Source organism: Papaver somniferum, chromosome 4 (assembly GCF_003573695.1).
Source record: "Papaver somniferum cultivar HN1 chromosome 4, ASM357369v1, whole genome shotgun sequence".
NCBI classification, from domain to species: domain Eukaryota; kingdom Viridiplantae; phylum Streptophyta; class Magnoliopsida; order Ranunculales; family Papaveraceae; genus Papaver; species Papaver somniferum.
Genome location: NC_039361.1, coordinates 24,682,969 through 24,692,071, shown reverse-complemented (window position 1 = coordinate 24,692,071; position 9,103 = coordinate 24,682,969). Strand labels below are relative to the sequence as shown.

Sequence of the window (9,103 nt, the reverse complement as noted above, 5' to 3'; positions counted from 1 at the left end):
GAAATATTGGTTACTCTTTTAAGCATATTTCGAAGTTCATGATGGTTTCTGTTAGTTGAATGCGTGACTGCGCCGCCTTGTAATGCGGTGAGGCCTTGGGTATCAAAGCTCCACGCAGATTCCCTCTCCTCTATTCAACTTACTTTGACTCAGATTGATTCCAGAGGGGTTTTCTCAAATTGTAACGAATTCCCTTTCGAAGGATTAGAAGCTGGTCTAGAAACAATATAAGTGGAGCCATCATGCTTTTTGTTTGCTAGATAAAATAGGCTTGTTGTGGTCGAGTCAGCCTTCTTTGTGTTTGTTTAGAATTCCCTTACAGTTAGGATGTCGAACTGGTATTATAATAGCCAATACAATGAGTATCCGACTGAGTAGCTTAGACATTATCCTTTTTATGACCATAGAGTGAATAGTGATTGGGAACGCGAAACCTTTGAAGGTTATGGTCCATACCATTTTGAGCCCAATTACTATCTACATACCCACATGTCATACGAGCAAAACAATCCTTCTATTTCTCTAGAAGAGTCTCTCAAGAGTTTCAATGAGTCAACACGGAAGTTATTTATGAAAGATACTTATAATATCATTCTCCCAGTAGAGTCCGTAGAGCGGTCAACTAAGATATCTCTAGAAGAGACCCTCAAGAAATTTACTGAGAATACAAATAGGATTGTGGAAAAACTTGCTAAGGATAGTCTTAATTTCCAGTGTAGTTTTCCTAATACCACCCTCGAAAATAAGGATAGTTTTTATTCACATAATCAAGATGACGAGGTTAGAATTGGTAACACTACTTGTTTTGATAAGGTTCGATCATTTTCATGTTATTATAGTGATGATTATGATGAGGATAGTATTGATGAAGAACATGAAATATGTAGGCATAGTGATCAGGAATTTGTTACTCTGGTTGAGCTTTATAATGATCATGTTATTTCTAGTACAAATCCAAATAATTTTAATAATTATTCACCTATTCAAAAGGATGTGGATTTGACTAGAGATACCACCATTTTAGACGATGTAGTTCATGATCCTTTAGCCTGCAGTATGTTGGATAATCCATTATTTGATGTGCCTATCAGTGAATCGGAGGAGGTAACTATGATTAAAACCTTAGTTGATGAGCCTTTATATGAAACTTTCTCTGATAATCCTTTATATGATTGTGATGATGGTTTAGAGGAAAGAGTTTACCCTGAGAATACTGTTTTAGAATCTAGCGATTTAGAAACACTAGTCTTAGAAGATGATAAACTCGTAGAGATGAGTGAGGATGAACCAGACTTAGAAGAAGCAATTGACCATTTTCAGAAATCTGATGAGAGATGCATTTTGGTTGCTTTGTTAGTCCGCTTTCCATCTGTCACAAGATCTTTCTAGCACTGGTTCAACTCATCACACGTAATTAGTCCAGCTGTGTAGCAGATGTCCCTCTCATCTTTATCTCTCTCCTAATCTTATCCAGCTGTAAATCAGCGGACGCATCTTACAATGTTTATCTAGCTGTGTAACGGATATCTCTTTATCTAGCAGTGCTGCGGATGTGTCTCCCCTTTTCTTCAGTCAGCTTTTGAGCTGACACCTTTAATTTCTCTGGCATTCTAGTTACTTGGAGATAGGTTGAGAATTTGTATCTCATCATAGCTCTTTGGATACTTGTGACCAATTAGAAGTCATGATTTTGTGGGTACACCTCTGGTAAACCCTCCCGAGTTTACAACTCGGTCTTTTTCTTTTCTAGAATAAATTTGCTCGAGGACTAGCAAATAATAAGTTTGAGGGTATTTGATAGACACATTTTTGTGTCTAATTTGATCTCAATATTATATATTGTTGGCACTCGATTTTGTACTTATTATGGTATTTTTCGTGTTTGTAGGTATTTTTTGGGAAATAAACATTTTTGAAAAATTCGGCTCGAAAAGTTAATTTTGGCACCCGGCGGACACGTGCTATGCGGACTCTCATTTTGGTTAAGGGGCACCTCAAATACTAAGGAGCACCTCAGTTGGGGACCTGTTATTCGCACCCCAGAACAGGATAGAGGGACACCATCTTCTTTATTAATATTTTAGTTTTTGGCGGGAACTTTTGCAGCATACGACCAGAATTAGGGTTCGGATTTTTAAGGTGTTCCAGTGCGATTCAATGGCTGAAATTCTTTGGGAAGTTATGTTTGAGCATAACAGAGACGGTATGGGATTTAAAATCAATTATATTTTGCTGGATGATCAGTTCTAAGTGAAACAGGGAAGACACGGAAACTAACTTTCACCAGCGATGATTTCTGACATGATTTCGAGAGAGTTTGTGTTGGACTTTCTCTCGGATTTTGTTTTATTTGGGCCTGTTTTATCCAAACAGGGATGGTACTGAGATTTGATTCGACAAAATGAGTTGGTTACGTGGATTTGGGTGAATCAGAGCACGATAATATCTCGTGCTATCTCTCTCCTTCCCCGTTTATAACTGAATAATGGCGTGTGATCGGAGAGAGTTTCACTCAATCTTTGGCGTGATAGTAACATGTTTGGAAAGTTTCAGCTGCCACAGACGCATGAGAGAGAAGAATAAGAGATTATTTCCTTAACAGGGCAGGCGAGAATAATATCAAGTAATGGAGGATTATTTGTTGTTATTACGAGTTGTTCTTGGTGCTGTCGGGTATATATATCCTGCTGGTATGTTTTAGATAGGAGGATGGAGAGTTGAGGGGAGAGAGAGAACACAACAGAGACGAAAAATCAGAGTTTCAGAAACCTCCTTTGCTGCTGCTGCACCATGAACACAAAGAACATAAGACCCACACTGAGCAGTCTTATTTTGCTACAAATTTTGCGACACAGCGGCAGCAGTCTTATTTTGCTACAGTTATTGCGACACAGCGGCAGCAGTCTTAGAGCAACAGTATCAGTGACACATACTGTGGGTCGTTCTGGTTTCTAACAAATATAATTGTTACAAACCCGGTTTTAATTGTTGTTCCTCGCTTTTCATCCTTGTAAGCACCTTTTGAGCAATGAAAAATTCCTTTGAGTGTGTTTTCACCATGAGAATCTAAACCCCACCACCGGGACAACGGAGGAAGCAACTTTTCATGATTGTGGTAAATGAATTAATTATTTTATTGACTTTTTGCATAGATTTAATTGCTTTATGATTTCTATTAATTACTTGTTATTTTGTTAGATGTCGCATGCATAGTTTTAATTACTTCAGATGCGTCATTCTTTTAACTTACAAATAATATTTTACGAAATCTATTTTTGGCAAAGAACTAGAGTCACAACTTCTTTTGTTTGAGCTATATTGTCTAGAAGTAATGACTGAACAACAATATGAAAGTAGTGAAATCCTGAGTCCCGGTCTCTCTTCATCCTGTGACAAATTTTGTATATATATTTTTCCTTATTTTCTTTATTAAGTCTTAAAACAAATTCTCAACAAATCTGAGTGAACGAATCATCTTACTACAACTCAATTGAAAATCACATCACATACCCAGTATGCAAACTGCTCCAAGTCATGAAAATTCGTTTGCAAACCCGTATGCATACTTGCCTGTAGACGTCGATATTCGGTAAACTTGTTTTGGCCGTAATTTCTTCGTCCGAACTCGGAATGACCTCATTCTTTTTGAACTATCTTCCTCTTTAGATTATCTTCAAAATGGAGATGAGAAACCTTGAATTTTGATGAGTTAAGATTGGTATTTGTCCTGTCTCTTGTTTTTGAGTATTTGATCCGTTTCGTTGCACTTGTTCCATTTCTCTTGAACTTGGGAACTTGGATTCTTGGATTCTTGGAGTAATACTATTCTAAGCTAATTTTTAGCTTTTACAAGAATGTTGTTGGTGAATCACAAAGAAGGAAGTTCAAGAATGGAAAGTAGTACGCAGTACTATGGAATTTTTTAATGTTCACAATCATCCTTTGTGAACTATGGTGCATAGTCGTTATTGACTTTGTATGTTCTTCTTTGTTAAGAAAATATTTTTATACGCCTTTGGTAGATATTATTGGTGTAAATCCGGGAGAAAAAGATTGATTCTACCCTCTAAGGAGAAATCATTTTATATGTGCATTACGAGTTTGTCCTGATGCCTAGGAAACTTATTATGAGAATTTTTTTTTTTTTGAGAAGGATTACTAGAGTTTGGAATATCCATTATTGTGATTACACATAGCTATGTCCAACGTTTTCATCTTCATGTTTTTAGATTTATTGGTTTAAATTCTAAATTTGTTTGGAAGATTATTTTTGCAGTATTAATCTTTATGGTTTTATATGTTGCAATATTGTTATGGGATATGTGTGTTTACGTCCGTGAACTTTGACTGTCCCATACCTTGTCAAAAGTAAAGTCTTTCGTATGTCGATATGCATGTATTGATAAAAGAATGAATAGACTTTTGACAAATACAAAAAGTTAAGCCTATTATGTCAATTATTGATGGAAGATATGTTAAAATCTTTTGTTTGCAAGGATTATGTCTATTGAATGTCGTTATGCAAATAGTGATGGAAAATAGAATGAATCCTTGTGTATTCCGCAGTATTGATCTTCCCCGATCCATATTTTATGTATTACTGTGAGGCTCCATAAAGTGTTTTATGTTGAGCATTGAACGACCAAGTTTATTATTTTTATGATTAGCTATGTTGTTGTTCCGTGAGGTACTTTATGTCGAGCATATTCAACTAAATTAATCATCTTGTTTGGTTATTTAGTTGTTGCTTCGTAAGTTTTCTTATGTCGAGCATGACCAATTAAATTGATTACTTTTGTGATTAGTTTGGTTGTGTATTTCGATTAGATTAATTATGGGTTCTCTTGTGATTAATCTAATTGTATGTTTTTAAGTCTCCATAAGTTCACTTATGTTTGAGCATTTTTCGATTAATTTAATCATGGATACTCTTGTGGTTAGTTTAATTAAATATTTTGGGTTCAAATTCATACTTGTATGTGATTTTTTATGTCCGATAAAATCCTTCTTTTCTTTCGAAATTAAGGTCGCTCTTGTTGTTCTTTCGGGAATGACATTTTATGGGGGAGAGTTCTTTTGAACTTGTGCTTAATTGCCAAATCTTTGTGGGGAGTGCGGCTGTGGAATAATATAGGGGTTATCTTGTATCTTTAAACTCCTTGATGAATGCATTTAGCTTCGGCTTTATGATTGCATCTAAATAAGTTGATATATGCTTTCTTTTGGTCATGAAATGTCTCTTTTGGAAATTTCATTAGGATCCCGTTTTCGTACCTTTTCCAATTTTATTGACAAAAAGGGGGAGAGCATATTCAACTAAATTAATCATCTTGTTTGGTTATTTAGTTGTTGCTTCGTAAGTTTTCTTATGTCGAGCATGACCAATTAAATTGATTACTTTTGTGATTAGTTTGGTTGTGTATTTCGATTAGATTAATTATGGGTTCTCTTGTGATTAATCTAATTGTATGTTTTTAAGTCTCCATAAGTTTTCCAACTACCGTGGCATAGTAGTTGTGGTCGTTATGCCACGGCCACTGGCATGCCGCCATGCCACGGCCACTGGCATGCCGCTATGCGACGGCCATTGGCATGCCGCGATGCCACGGCCACTGGCATGCCTCCATGCCACGGCCACTGGCATGACACCATGCCACAGCCACTGGCATGACGCCATGCCACAGCTACTATGCCACGACCACTAGCATGTCGCCGTGCCACGACCACTGGCATTCCACCATGCCACAGCTAAATCAACGAAAATATAAAAAAGGATAAAAAGGATAATAAGATAAAGATGATGAAGAAATCCTTCGCCGTTACTAACCGTTAACTCAACATTGTACCCGTTTATCTCTTGTTAGAATCAATTGTCACCAACCGTAGAATAGCAGGTACGCTTAGCTATCCCAAAAACTCTTTGTATCACCGGATACGGAAGCGCTCGACTACCGGATTCTATTCAAAAGAACCACCTTGAGGTTCGATTACAAGATGTAATTCCCCGAACGCATTAAGGTTTATGAATTTAGGTTTGATCCCAGCAGTTAAACTCGGTACGCTCGGTCCAGTTACTGGTGTTGTCTTTACTCGCAATTGCTCCACAGAATCCCTTCACAAGGTCTTGCTATTTCTACTTATGTAGGAGGCAAGCGACAATTACGAATCGACTCAACTCTGTACTAACATTAGAATGATTAATAGACTAATCTAGTTGGCACCCAAACCAATCTAAGGTTGTTACCCCAGTGGTGAGGGTTAGCAGTTCAGACTCTCAGCCGGAGGAGAAGGTTGTGATTTCACTGGCCACCTTCTCCTTTAATGCTACCCCAACCTCGTTAGGGAGCACTCAGTCTGTTTCTAATGCCCCTATTAGCAAAACTGTTGGAGCTCTTCCTTCGTCACCAGATTAGACCGTACTGGGAAATCTTCCTTCTGCTGGTGATATGGACTTAGGTGGTGCTCAAGCTTTTTCTTCGATTCCCAGCTCATCCACCATGTCGTCTCTTTGTCGTGGTGAGGGCTCAGTAGTCGTGCCCCGTGTTCGCTCTCAAGCGATTGATGGAGTTGTTTCTGAGTCTAGCAAGGGTAATGTAAATACCCTCGAGCTCGTCAATGCTATTAGACTAGTCAAGTGACGAATTAGCCAGTAATAACTCGATTAGTTTAACACTAATATTAATTAATGGAAATTAATCTAACAACGATCTAGATACGAAATTAGTATTGTTAGATAGATCTCGAAAAGTTACATGGAATGGACTACTCTAACGTGTCAATCGGATATCAGATGAAGGAAATATCATCAGATTTGTTTGAAGGGAAAAATGACTATCTAGACCGAGTGGCTTCCCGTATCAATTTTGTGGGTGCCTTAATAAATTTTGGTCGGCCTTATCCACCAGTTCAACCGAGAGGATAAACTCACTCTCTTTCTCTTTTCTTCTTCTTTATTCTTCGTTCTTCTTCTTCGTTCTTCTTTTTCTTCTTCTCTGCTTCTGCGAGTTTTAAGAGGGATCAAATGGAAGTTCTGAGATCGAAAGAAGGTGGAGAAGATCATACTGTAGTCGGTAGTGATGGTGATGGTGTCTATTGTGATTCAGATTGGAAGAAATAAATGAGAAATTATTAGGGTTTATGAGTTTGATTCGGAGATGAGTTCGAAGATGAAATTAAGGATGGGTTTTAGGAACAGGTCATGAAGATGAAGTTGGTTGTGTTAATTGGGTGTTTGATGTGAAGAATTGAAGTTAAGATTTGAGAGTTAGGGTTTGAGGTTTTGATTAATGGTTTGAAGACTTGGAAGATGAAGAATAAATATACTGATAAATGAATAAGCGGTGGTTGAAGTTTAATTGAAGTTCTGAATTTGTCTTGGAGATGGGTTTGAGATGAATTAGAGTTTAGTTGAGAACTGATGGAGATGATTGGGTTTTGGTTGAAGTGAATTGGTAGATGGTTGTTGTCTTAAGATGAATTGCTGAATCAAGTTAATCAAGAAGAAGAGTTCGATTTCAATTGGCTTATCTGAGATGAACTACTTTGAGGTAATTATTTCTCTGAGTTAAATTGGTAAAGTTGACCAGTTCATTGATTTGTATATGTAATTGATAATGGAAACAAGGTTGTTATGAGTATAGAATGGAATGTGTTTAGAATTGGAGATGAAATGTTGTTGCTTATGGACTTGAGTTCCATAATGGAGTTTCTCTAGCTATTGGTGAGGTTTGTGAAGTTGTGGTGTTGAATGACAGGGGATGTATATGAAGCTTGGTAGTGGTAATTGGAAACAAAATTGAGGTTACATGTGATGATTGAGATGAAATTTCACTATGGATGAATTGGCAAGTAAGTTGAGTTATGATTGTGTCAGTATGAGGTTTGCTTGAATTGTATGTGTTGCTCAAGTGATGAGAATTATATTTATGGTATGATTCAGGTGGGATGGAAAATACTGAACTGGTGTTGTTGAGGGAATTCAGGAATGAGGAAGGTGGTGTTAGATTGTTGAGTCTTAGATGGATGTTTAGGAGATGCAGTTACTGGTGATGATGTTGAATGAGTTGGTATGGTCGTGTTCAAGTGCTATCGGTGTTGTTAGTTCAGTAAAAGCTTGCAACTACTGTTTCAGGTAAGCTGAAGTCACAATTGTAAATAAGTTAAGATGTTTTCATGAAGTAAAGGTGTTGATTAATGGAAGTGAGAGCTCAATTTGAGTTGCAACTGAAGTAACATAGGAATTAGTTATAACTCTTAGATTTTGTATGTGCTGATAGGATGTGCAAGCTGAAGTAGATTGTAACGTTGTCATGGCAGTGATCTTAGTGAGAGACTGCAATGCATATCAAGGTAATCTTAAATTACAGTTGTATTAGAATTCCGTTTAAGTGAAGTATTTGTGTAATGTTGTAATAAATGAAATAAGGTTAATTGTGTTCTTATAACTGTAATAGGATTAGGCTGATTAGTCATCCCAGTCAGTCTAGCTGACTCAATCTATTTAACTGACTTAGTATATCTGACTGAGTTAACTCATTGATTAGACCTGACCAGACTTGACTAAGTGGACCTTGACCGAGTTAATCCTTGGACTTGACCTTGACCTTTGACCGACGTTGAATGTTAGCGACTGTTAATTGACTCCCTCTGACCAGTTGTTGACCGTCATTGACCGTTAGTTAACTCAGTTGGACTAGGCCTTTAGCTAGTGGGCTTGTTTAGTGAATCTTGGGCTTAGGACTAGTTATCTTAAACTGATGTTTGGACCCTTATGGTCCGAATTAACCTTTGGCTTATTCTACAAAGTTGTAGATATTCATAAGACTTATCTAATGGATTATATAACCAACCCAATTCAATTAGTAAACCTTAGATAAGCTAAAAATAGATAAATAAAAGATGTAGAACCTTAAATGGGCCTAGAATCATTAGAAAGACTTGTATGATTCTTGTGTGAGCCTTTTGGCTAGATTCTTAGACTTCTTGTGTGATTAACAACTAGTCTATATTAATAACGATCGATTCAAAGGATGAACCAGTGGATCGTGGATCTCGAGGTAGGCGTGGCTTGTCATCAAAAGAGGTGGAAATACATTTGACTCTT

At 37.1% G+C, this 9,103-nt stretch overlaps 1 long non-coding RNA gene across 1 annotated transcript; it reads left to right on the top strand.

Annotated features, from left to right (window-relative positions):
* The first annotated feature begins 6,945 nt into the window (after positions 1 to 6,945).
* Positions 6,946 to 8,441, top strand: LOC113274977. The gene is made up of 2 exons (XR_003323349.1): positions 6,946 to 7,848; positions 7,940 to 8,441. It is a non-coding gene; the product is annotated as an uncharacterized LOC113274977 (long non-coding RNA).
* Positions 8,442 to 9,103: the final 662 nt, after the last annotated feature.